The sequence below is a fragment of the Quercus lobata genome, chromosome 5 (genome assembly GCF_001633185.2).
Source record: "Quercus lobata isolate SW786 chromosome 5, ValleyOak3.0 Primary Assembly, whole genome shotgun sequence".
Lineage (NCBI taxonomy): Eukaryota > Viridiplantae > Streptophyta > Magnoliopsida > Fagales > Fagaceae > Quercus > Quercus lobata.
In genome coordinates this window covers 82025228-82046518 of record NC_044908.1, presented here as the reverse complement: position 1 = coordinate 82046518, position 21291 = coordinate 82025228, and the positions used below count along the sequence as shown (strand labels likewise).

At 34.4% G+C, this 21291-nt stretch overlaps 1 pseudogene across 1 annotated transcript; it reads left to right on the top strand.

Annotated features, from left to right (window-relative positions):
- The first annotated feature begins 331 nt into the window (after positions 1–331).
- On the top strand, positions 332–10501 carry LOC115991291 (annotated as a pseudogene). The gene is made up of 19 exons (XR_004092182.1): positions 332–377; positions 1429–1497; positions 1739–2055; positions 4809–5015; positions 5238–5327; positions 5424–5621; positions 5815–5899; positions 6102–6268; positions 6630–6821; positions 6913–7026; positions 7119–7238; positions 7344–7466; positions 7556–7654; positions 8256–8312; positions 8434–8624; positions 9138–9315; positions 9515–9599; positions 9721–9803; positions 10113–10501. The product of XR_004092182.1 is annotated as a beta-amyrin synthase-like (transcript).
- The last annotated feature ends 10790 nt before the right edge of the window (positions 10502–21291 follow it).

Here is a 21291-nt window from a genome sequence, read left to right as displayed (position 1 = left end):
ATTCCACCCATTCCAAAGTGCATGATGATGCCGTTGAAGTTCATTGTGTGATGAAGAGGGTTGGATTGGTTATGGAGAGGAGGAAGAGAGTGGTCACTATGGAACATGGTTTGGGATTTGATTAGGAAGTTGGTGGTTTGGTGAGAGAGTAGTGATGTTTGTTTATATATTGGTTTTCAAAGTGGATCAATACCAAATTACCACTTGTACATAAAGGAAAGCACAAATAAATAGGTGCAAAGATATATGATTCCAAAATAAATTTCTTAGGCAATCCAAAATGTAAAGAATAGGCAAAGACATATGCTAGAAAAAAATAAAAAGAATCAGAATGCGTGGAAGTGTGGAACCATTTAACCTTTGTAGTGCCAATTGTGGTATCTTCTCTGCAAAACTTAGACCGAAAAATAAAAAATAAGAAGAAAACATATTCGCTTCCTCATACAAATAGACAGACATTATTTTTCTAACCAATTTTTTTTAATTCTATTTTATTTTAAAATGAGGGTAATTCAAGAAAATTATATTTAATTTTTTGACAAGAAATACTCATTTTCCTTATATTGAATGAGTATATATATCGAAGAAAAAGAGGGGAGTAACCTTGTCTATTTACCTCAAATAAGCTAACCACAAAAATTGGGCAAGAGGAGATGGGAATGTTTCCCAAAAGGAAATATATAGCTTGCAAAAGAAATTATATAAATCCCTCGCATCATTTTCAAAAAGTAAGGATGCATTTGATTTTTCTTTTCTTTTCTTTTAAAACTGTTGAGATATGGCTTGAATAAGGTCCAAGTATTACACATTAGATGTGTCATAGGGAATCACACTGAATGTTGGTCACTCCTATCCTTCTTTGTATTTGATTTCTATTTCAATTAGTACGTAGTTCCTCCACTCTCTGTGCGACAACATTCTTAGTACTGTTACACTTGGCTAACACCTTCAGATGTATATTTGTGGTCTTTCACGCAATGGCTTGGCCTAGCTATGATGTATTCTTTTGTGTAACATTCTTCTCAAATAAGCTTTAATATTTTCTAATATATACATCGGTTGCATGCAACCATGTCTAATAGTAGATGGGAACCACACTTTTAGACTCCACATGTTGTGAGACTTTAGTTGCATACAGACATTACACAAGATATTATCTCCTCACATAAGGGTAAACTCTAGAAGTCTTTGAGATATACGCTTTATTGCGCTTCACTCCACTATGCACATAAGGTCTCTAAGTAAGTGACTTAGTAACAGATATGAGTAAACTCTAGCAGTTGTGAATTGTATAATTTGTATTAGATCCTTAGACTTGCTCTAAAAGTTACCACATTATTAAACCTCAAATTATATTGAGTCGGTCTTGCTCTAGACATATGGCCACTGCCAGTTGACTAGCTGACCAATTCTATTTTTGATCTGCAGTATATTCTACAATTATAGCAACTTCTACACTTGCAACAACGACAAATAAACCTTGTTATTCTACCGCAGGTAACAAACCCCTTTGATTTCTAATATTCTGAGAAGTAAGACTTTTGAAAGGTGTTTTTATTTTTGATTCCCTTAGCACTAAGTAAGACTTTTGAAAGTTATAGGTGCTTGGATTGGATAGCCTAACTAGCAGAAAACTACCCTTAGTAGGTTGAAGCTGATCAAGTTATGAGACTTCTTAGCAAGAGAAACTTGTTGTTTGTCCTTTGTTGCTTTTGTTTAAATCTTGGTGTTGCTATAGACACCATCACATCTTCTCAATCCAACAAAGACCCTGGCAACATAGTCTCCAATGGAAGTGCTTTCAAATTGGGATTCTTCAGCCCTGTAAATTCTACCAATCACTACATTGGAATATGGTATGGCAACATTTCTGTATTCACTGTTGTATGGGTAACTAACAGAGAGACCCCACTTAATGATTCTTTTGGGCTTCTTACTATATTTGAGGATGGCAATCTTGTAGTACTAGATGGAAAAAAAGAGATTCTTTGGTCATCAAATGTTACAAATTCTGTTGCCAATTCGATTGCCCAGCTCTTGGATTTAGGGAACCTTGTACTACAAGGAAAAACTACAGGGACAATCATACGGGAGAGTTTTCTACACTCTTGCCCAAGATGAAAATTAGTACTAATGTAAGAATAGGTAACAAAGTGCAATTGACATGATGGCGAAGCCTGTCTGATCTATACATTGGAAGCTTCTCTGTCAATAATAATTTTTGAAGATAAGTGGTAGATTTTCTTCCAATGAGAGGAAGACATTTGGGGATTGAAAAGTAAAAAAGTGAAAACAAAGAGAGGAATAGAGAGATATCCAGATTTTTTGTTTTTAGTTTGAGTTGGTGTTTAAGTTTTGCGTGCAAATCTAAAGTGCGAAGACAGCTGGATACAACTTGCCTAGAATCGGGAAAAAAAATTTTAAATCTTATGCCACCATTATAAATTAAAATTATTTTAGTATTTAGTTTATTTTTATTACTATTTATGAGCTCTACTGCATTTTTTGGTTTAAGCATGAGTTTGAATTTGCTTTTTTTTTTTTTTTAATTTAATTTTTTAGACTTATATGTTTATGTTCAACTTTTTATTACCTCATATTTTTGAAATATAAGTGAACTTTTACCATCTTTCAACATAAATATGCAAATAAAATTTCAGCAAAAAGGTAATCCAAATGCAAACTTAGTTATTTTATAGGTGATTTAACTTTATTTTATATTTTATGTATACCATGCAAAGGTATTTTATTTATTTATTATTATTGTGAAATTATTTGACTAGTAGATTATTAGAATTAATTACCAAACTACAAACTTAAGGATTTATGTATTATTAAAGTCATTGGGTACTTTTCTTTTTATTTTATATAAATTGAAAGAAATTCGAACAAAGAGAGGTTAGAAAGTTGGTTAAAGTCTTTTTTTTTTTTTTTTTTAATGAAAATGAATACTAGTTATATTGAGTTAAACTGACCCAAAAAAAAATAAAAAATAAAAAATCAGGTCAGGGTTATAGATATAACAACTCACTTTAGATAAGTTTCTTACTCATATCCGATAGGGTCAAAACCAAACCCATACAATCTATCGTCATATATAAGTTATTAGTAATAGGGGTAATTACACTCCCCTCACTTGTGGTTTAAAGAAATTAACACTCCTCTCCTTTTTGTTTATATTAGTAATGAAATATTTTAAATTTTTATAAGAATCTCTTTACAAAAATTTAGCCATTGTTAGTAAAAAAATAAAACTGATAAATTTAGAATAAAAATGGAAAATTTATCAAACACCAAAATACTTGCAATAAAAAATCTCTACATAACCCATTGAAAAAAGAAGAAAAAAATAATAAGAAAAATTCACACTTAATATTTTTAAATACACTTTAATTAAAAATTAAAAATAATGAATTTTAACAGTGAAATAAAATAATTTTAGAAACTTACCCTTAAGAAAATGGTAAGTTAGTACACAATATTTTTAATATTAATTTAACAAAGCTAGTTCAATTGGATGTAGGGGGGGGGGGGGAAGGTTTTTTCCCTTCAAGTTTGGGGTGGAGTGTCATTTCCCTAAACATAAAAATAGGGGAGTGAAATTACCCCTTAGTAATATATCTGTTTTTTTTTAATTATTATTCATACTTTTGTTGAAGGTTATTTAGTAACTAACGTGGTTAACTTGATTCTATAACCTTGGCCTATGTTACATCAAGTGTTGTTACGAATTTTATTTCAAAAACTCTGCAAGCAGATGATATAATTGATATCACATCAATAATATAATAAATAAAGTTTTAATTTTTTTTTAATTTTAAAAAATAGGCACATTAGTTTGTAAAACTATATAGTAAAATTTATTATATCACTAGAATCACTCTTTCACCAATAACCATATAACCGGCATTATCTTTGCATTGTATGGGCATATAAATGTATAATTGATACATGTGCATTTTGTTGTTCTGTTTACTTTAGTTAAAGTATAATTATACTTGTTTCTCAAAAAAAAAAAAAAAGTATAATTATACTTAAAAAATTTTAGAAGAACCTAAAATGATAAAGAAAAAATTTTAATAACCAAACACTAGACATAGAAGATCAAAATCAAATGTTTAATTGGATTTGAGATTTATTTTTGGTAGTATAGAAGCCCAACGGGCTATTGGCCCTATGAACTTTACTTAAACTACATACATATTACTTGTAAAATACTCTTATATCTAAATTTTGAATATCAATTTTAACATGGTATTACAGCTAAATTTTCTCACTTGTCAAGATCAGCTTGCAAGCATCTATACTAAATCTCATCCCATAAGATGCTTTTGTGATCTAGTTTTCACACTCAATGTTTCTTATCCTTACTTTGAGTTTGCGAGGGGCTATTAGTATACAAGCCCAATGGACTCTAGGTCCAATATACTTTACTTTGTAAACGTATTACTTGTACAATACACTTATGCTTGCCTATATATAGAAAATTGATTCTCAATTCTAACAACTTTCATTTCATTGTATTTACACCAAAAAATAAAAAATGAAAGTAAAAAATAAGAAGAAAAATCCAACAACAACCAAAACTCTCAGTAACTTCTAGTGGCCACTTGGATTAGTTAAAAGATATTATTGATCAATGTTCATCAAACTAAAATTCTAGTATAATATAGCGCCCAAATTTATAAAAGTTTTTTTGGTTTCTTATTTTGTGAAATGAAATTCTATGGTATTCGTAGGTGATGCTATTGTTCACACAAATGTATTTTGAAGTTTTAATGCCTTAGGAATTTTTTTGGCTGACATAGGAATTATTGAAATGATTGCAGTTTTTTAGGGAGAAAAACTTCAAACATACAATTCCCCTAGTTAAGATTGAGGATGGAGAGGAAATCACATATGAAAAGGCCACAATTACATTAAGGAGGGCTGTCCATTTCTATACTACCTTGCAATCTTGTGATGGCCATTGGCCCGCTGAAAATGCTGGCCCATTGTTTTTCCTTCCTCCTTTTGTGAGTTGCATCATTATAATTATTAAGTTTTCAATATTATTATTAATTTATTATCATTATAATTTGTCAAATAAATATAAACCTCCAGAATATCTTCTAATTAAGTTTGAGTTGACTGTGAACAATGAAATTGTTGCAAATAACATTCTTGCTAGTGAACTATTTCCGCTTTCAGCTCGATATAACTACCATTTTTCTTGTATTTGATCCAAAAAAATGCAGGTATTATGTTTTTACATTACAGGATATCTTAATACTGTCTTCCCAACTAAGTATAAAAAAGAAATTCTTTGTTACATATACAATCATCAGGTATATATTTTTTAAAGTTTAAAACGTTTATCGAATCGATAAGAATAGAGATTTTGCAAAAAATTTCACTTTCATTCTTTTTTTTTTTTTTTTTAGAATGAAGATGGTGGATGGAGATTTTACATAGGAGGCCACAGCATCATGTTTTGCACAATTCTTAGCTTCATTTGTATGCGAATACTTGGGGAAGGACTTGACAGTGGTTAGGACAATGCTTGTGCAAGAGCAAGAAAATGGGCCCTTGATCGTGGTGGTGCAACACACATATCTTCTTTGGGAAAGTCCTGGCTTTCGGTATGACTATTTATTTGTGAAGATCACATCAAATTAGAGTTAAATACTCAAAATTATTTATATTTTTAATTAAAATATAATCATATTTATTTCACAATTTTAGAAATGAACATATTTGGTTTCAAGTACTCACTATGCATGATGACTTTCTGTTGATAATTAACACTAGCATGCGATGTCCTGTAAACTGTAGATACTTGGTGTGTTTGAATGGGCTGAAGCCAACCCAATGCCTCCAGAATTTTGGCTTCTTCCTCCATATGTTCCCTTGTATCCAGGTTTATACAATATATGATTACTTCTTCATTAAGTATTTTAAATCATTATTGCATGTGGAACCTGTCCAAAAATCAGTTAAGTCGATGTTTAACAGAGTTTGTTGATTACTTTGATGCCTTTGTCACTACAGAGGTTTAACATTCTTTTTAATGCACCAAATTCTAATAATAACATATCAATTTTGTGGTGCCCAAAATGCAGCCAAAATGTGGATCTATAATCAGTTGGTGTACTTGCCTTTTTCATACTTATATGGGAGAAGGTTTGTTGGGCCAATCACACCTTTTATTCTTCAATTAAGGGAGGAACTTTACACTCAACCTTACAGTGAAGTTAATTGGGTCAAAGCACATCATCAATGCGCAAAGGTGAGTTTACATTTGATGAGGAGATAACACCATGAGAAGACTTCAATTGAAGAGTTAATATGACGTATAAGGACATAATATGACCCAAAAGTTAAGCCTTTAGGTTTGGACCCAGTTATATTATATTAATCACTCAATCTTGTCATTAGTATCAAATCTAGAAATTTAATACTTAGATAATCACATCACTCACTCATCAATATTCTAACAATTTTCATGGTTGATAATTGTGGAATGACATTTATCATATAGTCTTTTAACTACATCTTTCAATGCATTGATTAAGGTTTTTTTTTTTTTTTTTTTTTTTTTTTTTTTTTTTTTTTGCTAATGCATTGATTGTGGAAATCAATTACTACAGGAGGATATCTACTATTCGCATCCTTTGATACAAGATCTACTTTGGGATAGCCTATACATATTAGCTGAGCCTATTCTCACTCGTTGGCCTTTAAATAAATTGGTTAGAGAAAAAGCTCTTAAAGTAGCAATGAAGCTCATTCACTATGAAGATGAAATCACTAGATACATTACCAATGGGGTTGTGGAAAAGGTAATGTGATTCTACAATGCTCTAGAAAAGCCATAGACATGGTTAATTTGGGCTATATAATATTCCTCCTAATACCGTTTGCATTGAACAGTCGATGTGTATGTTTGCTTGTTGGGTTGAAGATCCAGATGGGGATGCTTATAAGAAGCATCTTGCTAGGGGGAAAGAATACATATGGGTCGCTGAAGATGGAATCAAGGCACATGTTAGTACACATCTTATGCAAAACAATTGCAAAATGTTTTACCTATCCATTTGCATAAATTGCTGACTTTGATATATGCAATTTGTGTGTAGAGTTTTGGTAGTCAATCATGGGATGCGGGTTTTAGTATTCAAGCTCTTTTAGCTAGTGATCTCATTGATGAAATTGGACTGGTATTGGCAAAAGGGCATGAGTTCATAAAAAGATCCTAGGTTTGATTTTCAATTCTTAAATCATAAAAGTCTACATTTTTGCTTAGGAAAGTCATTGTCAATATATCATTTGGAGTTATTGTGTTCCCCTTAAACAATGTAAAGGTTAGGAACAATCCTGCTGGAGACTTTAGAAAAATGCATCGTCACATTTCTAAAGGATCATGGACTTTCTTTGATCAAGATCATGGATTACAAGTTTCTGATTGCACTGCAGAATGTTTGAAGGTAAATAACTCTGTTTAATGATTCTTTAAATTCTACTATTGCTACTTGTCCATAATCACCGTGTGACCAAATTCTCCTTTACTTCATAGTGCTGCTTGCTTTTTTCAATGATGCCACCTGAAGTTGTTGATGAGAAAATGGAACCTGAGCGTTTGTTTGATGCTGAAAATATCCTACTTTATTTACAGGTGAGGATTAACTTTTCATAGAATGATAAATTACCATTTGTAGCAAAAGCATATGCCCTTAGGAAGAGACGAATTTAATTGATTTTACCATTGTTGCTAACGCATTTCCCTCATAAATGGACCTAGATTTAATAAGTATCAACTAAGACCTTTACTTGTTAAATTAATGGGAGTTATAGTCTAATTGCTATAATATCATTAAAAATGATCACTCTTCCTAAAATCTTAAACAATTATGAATTGGTGAACTAATCATCTAACCATTAGTCTAACATAAAGTTGTATATTTGTGTTTGCTTATTTTGCATGCCTAGGCGTGAATAGGTAATACAAGCTACCATTGTTATAGGTGGATCTAAAAGTGCTGAAAATTACTTGTTCAAATCTAGAGAGATTTGTTATCTAAGAATATTCTTCTTAAAAGACCAAATTTTTTTACAATTTTCAATATATATATATATATATATATATATAAACCCTCGTCATCTTTTGAACTAACTCCGAAGCAACTTTGTTAATTTTTTTTGTTTTGCTTTTTTTTTTTTTTTTGGTGGCTTGTTTCTTTACATATTTAATCATTACTTTCATGTTAATAATGCAGAGTAAGAATGGAGGTTTATCAGCTTGGGAGCCCGCAGGAGCTCAACAGTGGTTAGAAGTTAGTACCTTAACATATTGAAGTGTCGTTGAAATGTTCATTTGAAAATTTATGCAGATATATTCACTCTTAATTATCATATATCAGTGGAAAATTTATTACTTTTTTTTTTCCTTTCTAGTGGCTTAATCCCATAGAATTCTTCGAGGGTATTGTTGTTGAGCACGATTATGTTGAGTGCACTGCATCATCAATCCAAGCTTTACTTTTGTTTAAGAAGTTGCACCCTGAGCACAGGAAAAAGGAGATTGAGAATTCCATTAAAAAAGTAGTCCAATACATTTTAGACATACAAATGCCTGATGGTTCTTGGTATGTTCATGTTCTAATTTACTAGATATTATTAGGCATAAATGCACTTTTGGTTCCATGGTGGAAATTTGTTTGGTTTCACTAGTTATACTGAGACATGCTTTCACTGAGTGTTAGATCTTTAATTAAAAGAAAATTGACAACCTCAGCAAAAAAAAAAAAAAAAAACTAGGCTATTTGCAATGGGGGATATGAATATAATGGTAGTTCTTTGTATTTATTCTGTGGTAGAGTCTTGGGAAGTCGTGTCATTCTCAATCTTTAAAGTAGAAAAAAAAATTTTAGTTTTTTTTTTTTTAATTTTTTCGGCTTAAATTAAAATTGAGAATTATTATTTTTTGTTATTTTTTATTTATTTAAATGCTGATGTTGCATTTAAAAAAAATCAAATATATTTTTTTATTGTTATTTTCTTAGTCATATCAACATCTTTCAAGCCAATAGTGTGCTTCGTTTGCCACATATGTATGAAAATTAATCACAAATTAATTACATGATGACTCTTTGTGGTAGGTATGGAAATTGGGGAATTTGTTTTATGTATGGTACATGGTTTGCCCTTGGAGCATTAGTAGCAGTGGGCAAGACTTACAACAATTGTTCTGTTATACGTAGAGCTGTAAATTTTTTACTTAGAACACAAAAAGATGATGGTGGCTGGTCAGAGAGCCATCTTTCATGCCCAGAAAAGGTAGTTTTTAACCATGGATTTTGCTTTAAGTCTCTGAATTCTTTATTTTTTCATATTTAATATCTTTAATTACATCGATTTGGTTCAATTAAGTTTTTGCAGATCAATGAGTCAATATGAAGAAATTTATATCTATTCTTGTTTAAATGAGATTCTTTGATCAAAATTAAAATAACAAATTCTCTATGCTTGGTTATAGATATATATACTTGTTGAAGGAAATCAATCAAATTTGGTACAAACTTCATGGGCAATGATGGGTCTTATTCATGCCAAATAGGTTAGTTTATGGTTTAAAAAATTATCATTACACACACACACACACACACACATATATATATATTTATCGCATTATCATATTCTTTTCTTGAATAATTCTAAGAATAAAATTTTACCTGTAATAAGCTGAAAGAGACCCAACACCTCTTCATCGCACTACGAAGTTGATAATCAATAACCAGTTGGAAAATGGAGATTTTCCTCAACAGGTATCTTTGTTTAACATAACTTCAAATAACAAATAGAAGGAAAATGATACTAACTAGAAATATGAAAATTGACAAGAGCATAGATATCATTCTTCCATTATGGAACATAGTTTTTTCCCTTGACTAATAAACTTTATAGTAGTTTGCAAGTTGCAACACAACTAATAAAGCTATCACTTCCTATTTTTATTTAAAAAAAAAAAAAAAAAAAAGACAGAAAAGAATGTAAAATAATATGACGTACTATACTTTGCTTAAATTTTACTTCCAATAATTTCTAATTAATCATTAATTACTTTGTTGTGGCAGGAAACCACAGGAGTCTACTTGAAGAACTGCATGCTGCACTATTCATTATATAGAAATGTTTTCCCATTGTGGGCTCTTCGAGAATACCGCAAGCATGTTCCGTTGCCATCCAAAACTATATAACTAAGAGTGCCGTAGCGAGTTCTTAATTATTTTACCATTATGTACCATATAGTTTTTTGTCTTACCCATTAGTACTTTATCTTTCTTTAGCAGCTATTAGTGTTTGTATAGAAGTTTATAATGGCCACCTAAATAAAATGGGAGTAAGGCCTACAATATTATATTGTACTAGCATGTAATCCGCACTTACACATAGAAGCATTTAATAATTGTGATGATGAAATATTCATCTCGGTTTCTACACTGAGCATTATGAATGGAAGTCACTCGGCACGAAAATTTTAAAAATTAATTGGACAGATAGAATAAAATTAGACTGCAATTGTGAATTGTGAATTTTGATTTGATTTGAATTCTAAAATTGTAATTCAACTTTATGATATATGTGATTATATATATATATATATATATATTCCCACTTTTAACAAATTAACAAAATCTTAATCCAAACACACTACAAACTATTGAAAAATAAGATTCAAAGAAATTTTGGTCTATTTTTCTTATTTTGTAGAATATATATATATATATATATATATATATTCTTTTCTTTTTTGTCATTTGAGATGTTACTATATGTTACAGTTTAGAGAATGCACTATTTGCTACTAAATTCAATATTAGTTGTAAAACTTACCCATTAGATTAATTTTGTGGCTTGAATTGTTGTTGTTTGTATTGACCACTTACTTATCACAAGCACCACATCATCAACAACGCCAATTGAAAAAGCTTACTAAATGATAGTATGTTAAAATTAAAAAGTAACAAAAAAAAAAAGAACTTTAAATTCCCGAAAAATATGAGTGAATAAATATTTACCATAATTGACACCTTAAATATATGATTTATGAAGTCTATGGGTCTTTATAAAATCCATTTATCGAATATTCATAAAACATTTATGAGGAGTTGAAGGTTTTATCAAATTAATTGACTAAAGGGCAAAACTTAGATTCTCATGTTCCTTAGGTTCTCCTTTAAAATTTCAACACCAATCTACCTTAAAAAATAATAATAAAGAACCTCACATTTTGTCTCATCTTGATTTGGCTATACTTGTATGTAGCCAGCCTTGTTAGCTTCACATGAGAGCCTTTTTCTAAAGGCTAAAAAGGCACTCATTAGTTAGCTCGACCCCTTTACTATTCAACTTTGCCGCCTATTAAGAGAATAGGTCCCGTTCAAGCTGCCCGCCCTTATTCATCTATACTAGCTACCACGCATGACCCAATAGGAACAATTTTCGTGCTTCTTTCTAGATAAGAAGCAGAATGTGCCATCAGCTACAACCCTTTCCTCTGCCGGGGACTTCCATGATATGAAAACAGGCAACATCGTCGTATGCTTGACATTTGTTGTCTTGGTTTATATCTTGGAGTAGTCCTATAGCCAATCTGTCACCCAACCTACTTAAACAACCTAAAGGCTTGGCCCCGTCCCTTTTGGAGAATGAGTCTTATGGCATGGCTTAGTAAGTTATTCTTGTAGTTTAAATTAGATTTGGACCGCCACTTTTCTGAAAGCATGGTTCTTGCCTACCTCTCTCATCCCTTCTTGGAGCTCGTGCATTCCTTGGGTGATCCCTTGCTCTCACATTCGAGTGTTTGCTCGTCGTTTAGGCTGGTGAGTGAGATTTCTACTCATTGCAGTCACCTTTGGGGTTCTTTGGAACTAGATAGTACTAGGACCCTTGTGCCTTGACCCTTGATCAGATAAAGCTGCTCTTATGACCCACAACTCAAAATAAGCCTTGCGACGAGATGCGAAAATTCCCCATGCTAAGGTTCCCTCCAGTCTGTTCCCGGGTTGGGTTAGGGGAACATTCGAGCGATTGCCTTTGCGGATCCAAACGCGCTTACAAGGCGCACAATAATAATAAGACTAATAGAGACTTCATAAGAGACCATTTAAGCTGCAGATCATAATGCTCCTAGAAAGGCATATTTTGAATATAGAGGAGTGAAAGTTTCCAAAATCAACGAGTTGATCATATCCTTCTTTAAACTATACGAGCACGTCCTCTGTCACCTTCCACCACGCTTATGGCTCTATACCCCAACCCAACTTGCTCTAGCCCCCGGTTTTCCCTTTCTATTTCTCGGCAATATTCTCCCACATTAGGGAGTACAATCGATCCCTCTCCCCTTTACTTTTGAATGAAAAGGGAAGATGCTCGCCATTATTGTATTGCTCCAATTGAAGTGACTCCACTCTCCTGAGCAGAGCTTTACAAAATCCAACCAAAGCCTTATCTAGCATTAACGATTCTATGTACTAGTAAAAGGTGTTGTCAAGAAAGGTGCACTTTTTCCCAATATTAAATAGAACCCACAATTCCCCTTCTACATGGGTACGAAGGGGTTCAGGCGTTGCCTTATTGGCTAGGGAGATCAAGAGCCACTTCCCACTCGAGTTTGGGAAATGCGGTAGATGGGCCCGACTTTGCCCTAGCAAGGAGCATCATATTACCAAGAGAGTTCGTGGCTTCGGTACTGAGGAGGACCTTAATAGCAAAAAGAATCGCCAAGGTCAGAGTCCCAAAGTAGCCCATTTTTATAAATAAATAAGATAGGGCACCCCCCCCCCCTAAGGATTAACCCCCCTTTCAAAAGGACCAAACTGAAATAGGCAAGAAAGCCTGTTTTCAAACCAAAAAAAAAAAAAAAAAAAAAACTATAGTGGCAAGGAATAGAAAATGAAGGTCCTTTCCTTTCCAAATTTCTCCTAGATGAGGATATAACGGTTGAAGGATATTCATGATATTAGGTTGGATTTATGTTCATTCACTCTGCTCGTGGAGTAGCATACCTAAAAAAAGAAAAGATCAGATTGGAATCGATGAATGTGTCTGGACTAAGTAACAAATAAGCTCTAGCAGATAAGATTGGACCTATAGACTAGACACCAAAGGAAGAAGCAGGCAAAACACTCTTGTTGGACAATATAGGGTCTCAAAAGCCCATTTAGAGCATTTGAATTGGAATCTTCTCGAACAAAGACCCTTAACTTGCAAGACCAGAGGAGGAAAAAGTCTTAGACTTAACCCGGGGAAGAAAGACTGGCGATAAAGACCCAAGACTCGCTACCTTCGATTAACCCATTGCTACTTCCGACTGCCCCCCTTCTCGGCCCCGGCTCTCGATTCTAGCCTCAGGAGAAGAAGGAGAGGATCTCATGACATCTATTATGACATTTACCAAACCAATTGCAATTAATTTTGTTAGGTTCTAAAGACTTAGGTATTTATGTGTTTAGAACTCTAATGTGTATTGTTGGCAAACCATGATCAAAACAATGTGTTTAGAAGTGTTTTAGTCTTGCTCAAAGTTGTACATTTTATGTAAAGTTGGAATCGAGCTAATGCAGAAAGTATTATGCATTTCGGCTTGGCTCAATCGATCGAAGCTTAGGCTCGATCGATCGAATATCGGGCAAAATGTTTTTTTTCTGCAGATTTTCAACTCAGCCCTAGTTGTTTAAAACGTTTTAGGGTTTTCTAATTTGTCCTAAGTATAAAAGGCAAACCCTAGCCACGTTTTAATGTTGCTCATATTGCTGTTTGTGTAAATCTCTTGTGAGATCTAGAAGAGCTTTCCTTTACACAAACTTAGGGTTTTCAAGGAGAAGATATTATCTACACCTTGATGATCAAATCGGTTGTGTCATTGAAGCTTAAAGAAAATATAAGCGGGTGTGCTTGTATCTGGTGGTGAATCCAAGAAAGAAGGAGTCCGTGGATTTGGAGCTTACACACGGTCGTGTCAGTAAGTTCTACTGGTTGGTAGCAATAAGAAGTCGAGCGTGGGGGCTTGTAAGTCTTATTGTATGAACTTCGATTCTTTCAAGATAGTGGATTCAAGTTTACCTTGAGGATAACTAAGTCAAATCCTCCCTAGGTTTTTACCGGTTTGGTTTCCTGGGTGATCATATCTTGTGTTATTTATCTTTCCGCTGCTTTGCATGATATGATCTTTGTAATTGTGATAACCTAGATTTGTTAAATTGGACTAAGTAACAAGTTGGCTAATTACCTAGGTTAAATCAATTGTGTTTTAAGGGGTTTAAAAACTATCAAGTGGTATCAGAGCGAGTTGCTCTCTTGTTGTTGATCTTTTGATCACTGAGCTGATCCTTGACCCCTATTGTCATGGAACACGGACACTCTCTAGTTATTCCTCCACACTTTGATGGGAATAATTATGCTTATTGGAAAGTAAGGATGAAAGCATTCCTGAAATCGATTGATGAGAGAGTCTGGAACTCCATTGGATACGGATGGGAGAAGCCCACTACTCCTGTTAATAAGTGGGAAACTTCTCAAAAAGAAACAGCTGCGTTCAATAGCAAGGCTATGAATGCTATCTTTAATGCTGTTTCTATGGAGGAATTTAAGAGAATCTCTAATGTTGAGGTTGCTCATACTGCTTGGAATATCCTCCAGACTGTGCATGAAGGCACAAAGGCTGTCAAAATCAATAAATTGCAGCAATTGACTTCTAAATTTGAAAGCATTAGGATTTCTGATGATGAATCTTTTGATGAATTCTATGCTAAATTGAATGATATTGTTAATTCTGCTTTTAACTTGGGTGAAATCTATGATCAACCTAAAATTATTAGGAAGATTCTTAGATCTTTAACTAAAGACTTTAGACCCAAGGTGACTGCCATTACTGAAAGTAAGGGTGTGGACTCCATCCCTGTTGATGAACTTGTAGGATCTCTTCAATCTTATGGGTTGGATCTACCCAAAACTACCAAATCCAAATCAATAGTTCTTAAGTCAGTTGATGATATTGAAGGTGGTGGATTTGATGATGAGCTTTCTGCTACAAAGATTGCTTACCTTGCCAAGAACTTTAGAAACTTCCTCAGGAATAGTAACAGAAAGGCAAGAGGCATGAACACTGCTGAACCTAGAAACTTTAGGAAGCATGATCCCATTAAGGTCAACAATAATGATAAACCTAGAGAAAAAGTAGATCAATCTTCTAATAATTCTTTGGGTTCTCAGTGTTTTGGATGTCAAGGGTATAGTCACATGAAATCTGAATGTCCTACCTATTTGAAGTCTAAGGGTAAGGCTATGGCTGTAACCCTTAGTGATGGTGAAGTTTCTGATAATGAGTTTGATTGTGGCGAGGATGGAAACTTCATTGCTTTCACTGCTACTGCTGTAGTCAATGAGAGCATATCTGTTGAAGAGAACCCTTCTGATGGGGAACTCTCTGACGATGCAGATCTTCAAGAGGCCTATAATAAACTTTGCAAAGTTGCTACAAAGGATGCTATGAATGTTGAACTTGGCCTAAAGAAAATTGAATCTCTTGAGCTTGATAAGAAGAATTTGCTTGTAAAACTGTTTGATGCTAATGAACTTTTGAACAATGTGAAAACTGAGAATATGCTTTTGCTTGATAAAGTTAAATCTTTGGAACTTGATTTATCTGTTGCTAGATCTGCTAGTTCTAAACTTGATCAAATGTTGAGTGTTCAAAAGTCTCCTTCTGACAAATTTGGATTAGGTTATGTTGAAAGCATCTCTGTGTCTGCTCCCCATTCCACAAACTTTGTCCCTTCATCTTCTTCTGAACCTTCTGTGAGTGAGATTGTGAGTGAAACTGTCAAACCCCCTGTGAGTGAGGTTGTTAAACCTATAGAAGTTTCATCATCTAGGAAGATTAGGGTTGATCTGAAAGAGTCTAAGTCTAAGAAGTCTACCCTATCTAAGGACAAGACACAAGATAAACCTGAATGGGTTTGTCACTTTTGTGGAAAGTCTGAACACATACATCCAAACTGTTACAAGCTGCAAGCTGCAAAGAGAGTAAACAAACCAAAAGTACATGTGCCTCAAGCACAAGATCCTATGGTACTTATTGGTGAATTGGTAAAGGCTTTAAACCTTTATTCCAATCCTGGAGTTGGTAATCATTCCCATACGAATAAGAACTCCAATACTCATGGTGCATCTAAAAGGTTTTGGATGCAAAAGACTCGAACTAACTGAGTCTTTCTAACATGGTCCTTGTGCTTTATTGCTCTACCCTTTATGACCATTGTGCTTTGGTTTTGTTTTTTTTTTTTTTGTTTTTTAGAATTTGCATTGCATAACATTCATGCATTTCATTCTAGGTGTTTTTTTTTTTATTTAAAAAAAAAAAGGAAAAAGGGAAGAGAAAGGAAGCAAATTGTGTTTTGTACTATTCTTCTTGGTTTTTGAGAACAAGGTTGGTCAATTTATTTTCACATAACATTTATTTTGTACCTTGTTTAGCTTTGATGAGCTTACTTATTGCACTTTACTAGTTGAAACTTTGTAATGCATGTTGTGTGGGAAAGATATTTATGGTTTTTGATTACTCTATCTTAATCATGAAGTCACATGTTTTTGACTGTCGGACTTGAACTTTTAGAGAAAGGCATAAATAACCATCTCACCACTGTTCACTAGCCAATCATGAACACCTTAGTGCATATCATAAGATTTTGTGCTCGAGAAAGTGTAGCACATGCACAAAAAGAACATAAGGTGAAACCTCGGTTTAAATTGCTTAATACTTAAAATCGGTGTGTACTGTTAGGCTTGATGCCAAAATCACATGACTTAAAATTAGTGTGTATATTATGAGGCAAAAATTCAAGAAACTTACATGATTGCAAGCTTATGATCCAGGAGATGTGGGAGTTATATGATGTAATTCTTTAGGTGATAGTCTCTTTTAAATTCTTTGTGATGAATTTTGTAGACTTTGTGATTGATTGCTATTCACATATCACCTCACATGTATCTCAAGCTTTTGCTAGTTGCACACAATACACAAGTTACTCTTTGCTAAACATTGTACATGTTCTTGTGTGTGTTTATGGTCTGACCAACCAAGTTTTGCTAATACCTTGAATTTTGTGCAAAATTAACTAGATGTTTAAAAATTTATGGAGAATGCAAGAAATTTTGATTTTGGGAATTTTGGGCTTAAATTCTTGTTTTTGAAAATCACATCATCACATACTTATGCATTTTGTTCTTCAATTTCAATGCTTTGAATTGTTTCTAAATTTTTTTTCAAAAACTGTGTTTTTTCCTTAAATTTAGTGAGCCTCTGCCAGTTTCGATTGATCCATTCTATTTTTCGATCGATCGAAATTTTTTAAAAATGTTTTAGATAGCCTCTGTCTGTTTCGATTGATCGAAGCTGTTTTTCGATCAATCGAAACTCATGAATCAGGTTTTTTAACAATTCAGATTTGACTTGTTCATCTACTTTTTCAAAACCTTTTTCAAACTTTCCTCTCTCTCTCTCCGACTTGGCAAGGCTCCACTGAGGATTTTTTGTCGTTTTCGACTAAACTTTTTGCAAGGTTTTTCTCTCCCAAGGCCGGTAAGACCCTTATACCCTTCCTTTTGCATTTATTTTCATGTTTTCATGCATAAACTCATGCATTTTAGTGGGATTTTCGGAACTTTTCAAAATTGGGATTTTTGTTGAATCAATCCTCTTTTTCTAAAATTGATCATTGGGCTTTGTTCCTATATTGTTATATTCATGATATATGTTGGTTAATTTGATCAATTTGGGGCTTTGTGAAAAATTGCAAATTCTAGGGCTTGTAATTAACCCGAATTGGGGATTTTGTTCAAATTTGGCTAAATTGATGAAATTGGCTTATTCAATTGATGTAATTGGTTATTATTTTCTGAAATCTATCTTGTATGATGATCAATTAGTCAATGTCTTTCAAATTGATCAAGTGGTTTTTCAAAATTTTGGTGTTTTTGCTTAGAAACTCTATACTCAAGCCAATTTTGTGAATTTGAACTTAATTGCACTGCATTAGGACATGCATCATGCCATTTAAATTGTTCATGCTTCATATAGTTTTTGTTCTATATTTTTTTTCTTGTGCTAACTTGCAGTCTGCCCTTGGTATTTTTTTGGTGTTGTTGTTCCTTTGCTTTGTGTTTTGGTCCTTATCCTAACACCATGCCTAGGAAAACTGGAGCCCATAGGACCCCTTCCACTTCCTTTGAGTCTCCCTCTAGGAGTGAGGTGTTTAGGAATGATAAAAGCAGAGAGGCCTTTGAGACTTTGAACTGTAAGCGTAAGATTTGGGCGGAGCGTGTTGTGATTTTAGATGAGATTGATCCGGCCATTAGGGCTAACTTTGAGTCTAGAGGTTGGTTGCCTCTCTTAGAGATAGATCATCCACCCCCGACCGCCCTGATTAGAGAGTTCTTCCACGTCTATGATTGCCTCTCTTGCCACGTCTATGATTCCAACACCCTTGTTAGGAGTTGGATACGAGGTGTTAAGTTCACCATTACCCCTCGGGTAGTGGCTGAGGCTCTTGGGGTTCCGGTTGTTCGAGAGCCTGACTATCCCTATGATGAGTCTCCTCCCTTAGATGTTGTCATGTCATACATCACTAGGTCATCTATCCAATGGGGTTCTGATCCTCGAATCACGTCCGTTGAGCTTACCGAGACTGTTTATCTTTTCTTTAGGATAGTGTGTCATTCGTTGTGGCCTATTTCTCATCTCCACACCATCCCTCTAGAGCGATGTGTGTTTCTGTATGCGTTCGTTTCTGGTGCGTCTATCAGTTTCCCACATCTGTTCCTTCGTTCTTTGAACGAGGTTCATAGGAGTTCTGCCATAGGGCATGCGCTTATTCATCCTATTTTCGTTCATAGGATTCTGCTGTTTTTGGGGCTAGATGGTTTCCCTTTTGGTGAGCCTGTTCATGTCGTTGCTCCCATAGGTGCCACCTTTCTTAGACAGAGGGCTGCTCGCTTGAAAGTTGCTCCTTCGCGTCCTAGAGGTGCGTCATCTAGTGATGTTCCCCCTCCTCCCTCATCTATAGGTGCTGATGCTGCTGAGATGTCTGGTGCTGCTGTTGTTGATGCTGATGTTCCTCCACCGACTACTTCGGATGATTCAGACATTCGTCGTTTGTTGGATCACCCCGTCTAGGGTTGGCAAAGTTGGTAGGAAGCACGGTTGATGATAAGCTGGTACTAGTTTCATTCTTTCTATTCAAAAAGTCTCTCTTCCCAGAACTGGTAAATAAAATATACTTACAATGTAGGCACACGTTGGCACAGTTTTGTAAATAAGAGATGTCTCATTCGGTTGAGTTGTTGCAATTTGTTTTTCTCATGTTTCACCATATGGATTGCCTATCTTTCGATTTTCTCCCGCAAGTCCCTTCGGTCTCCTATAGCTTTGGTGGGCGTGGTTTGTAGTTCTTCTGGCCTTCCTTCATGTTGTAGCCTTAGTTTATCGATGGATCTTGCATTAGATACATACAACACTTTCTTTTACTCATGGCTTGGAGAAGAACGTTCTTTGTTTGATTTTGAAGTCGTTACCTTGTGGGAGCCACTTGAGCGGGACCCTTTTCTCCTTTATTATTTCCATTTGGTATGTTCAATCACTTGTGAAGTCAACTTCACTTGACCGTGTCTGCTTCAACTCACCCTAGACTCATGTCGTGTAGTGTATGTAGCCAGACTTACAAGTGGTCGAGTGAATTTATGAACATGCAACTATTATAAGCAATACCTTTCTATTTTTTTGATTCTTCCTCCACTCACCTCCACGGGCAAATGAAGTCTACTACACTAGCCAAGAAAGGGTGTAGTAGACTCCATTATAGGTATAGGTCATTCGACAGGGCTCCATATAGTTCTATTTTAGGGCGTAATGTTATGGTTGTTCCCTCAACTGATCAAGAAAAATAAGTTTTAGAGGCATCTTCCATTCATATCGATTTGGGTTTTTTCACACCATATTTTGATCTGCTTCTTTTTTGATTCGAAGTTCCCAGCAAATCCTTGACTCCTCGAATACAATGGGATTTCACACCTGGCAAATCTTTCACTCTACCTCCTCTTATTAAGACCATAGAATGTTCCTGCAAATTATGACCTTCGCTTGGAATGTGAGCAAATATATCATGTCGATTGCTCAATCGTACTTTGGCTATCTTACATGGAGCTGAATTAGGTTTTTTCAGTGTTCTCGTTGAAACACGCTAGTATACTCCTTGCTTTTGAGGACATTAATCTGAAGCTTGAGCATAGTCTGTGTGCTATTTTTCTTCTCTACCATGATGAATCAATTGATTTAATGTAGGCATCGCTCTTTCCTTTGTCCTTCCCCTCGATGTTGGCCTTATCACTAGTGATTACTCCCGATCCGAAGCACTTGTTTTCCATTCATAGAGAGATCCAATCATCAAAATCAATAAAAAGGCCATCATGGATTAAAGTCCAAACGGATCAATCTTGTTGAGAGGTAATGCCCAAGGAAAGGAACAGATTACTTCCGAATCAGAAATAAAAAATAAAATTGAATCAAAATAAAATCGTATATCGAAATGACTTCTAGCATCACCTAAAGGATTGAAACCACATCCGCAGGCCGACCACTTTTTTGGGTAGGTCAAACTATTGGAAGCAAATGGAAAAGAAACACCAAGTGGGATTTAAGAAACTAGCAGACTGATCACTAAATAGATACAAAGAGGTGCAAATTCTGACATCACCACTGCCCACTTGGTTCTCTCGCTCCTTGCTCATGGAGTGACATACTGGAAAAAAAATCAAGAAGAAAAAGTCCATTCTTCAAGAAAGTGGTTGATTTCTTGAAGTTTCTTGAGGAACGGGTTGTTTCACCCCTAAGTAAAGACTTTGTGATGTAAGTCTAGCAGTTGCTTCCAATCTGTCCCATCATTTTGGGATACTTCTCGGATTGCCCAGGTGTTGAGGGGCTTCAGGAGGTAATTCATTCACGAGCTCCATTATCTCTTTTATTAAAGCTCGCCTTATTTCCTCACAAAGCTTTTTTTTTTCTTCTTGGTTTATGATCTTCGGCACTGGAATTAGCGCTGGGATGGTTTGCTAGGCAATTACGCTTCAAGCACCTACCATTTTGATCCATTGAAAAATTAAGGAAGAATGAAATTGCACTACACACACATAGAAAGAGTTCTAGAGGATAGACAAGGCTCATGGGTACATACTTTGTTTTTATCTATAAAGGAGTAA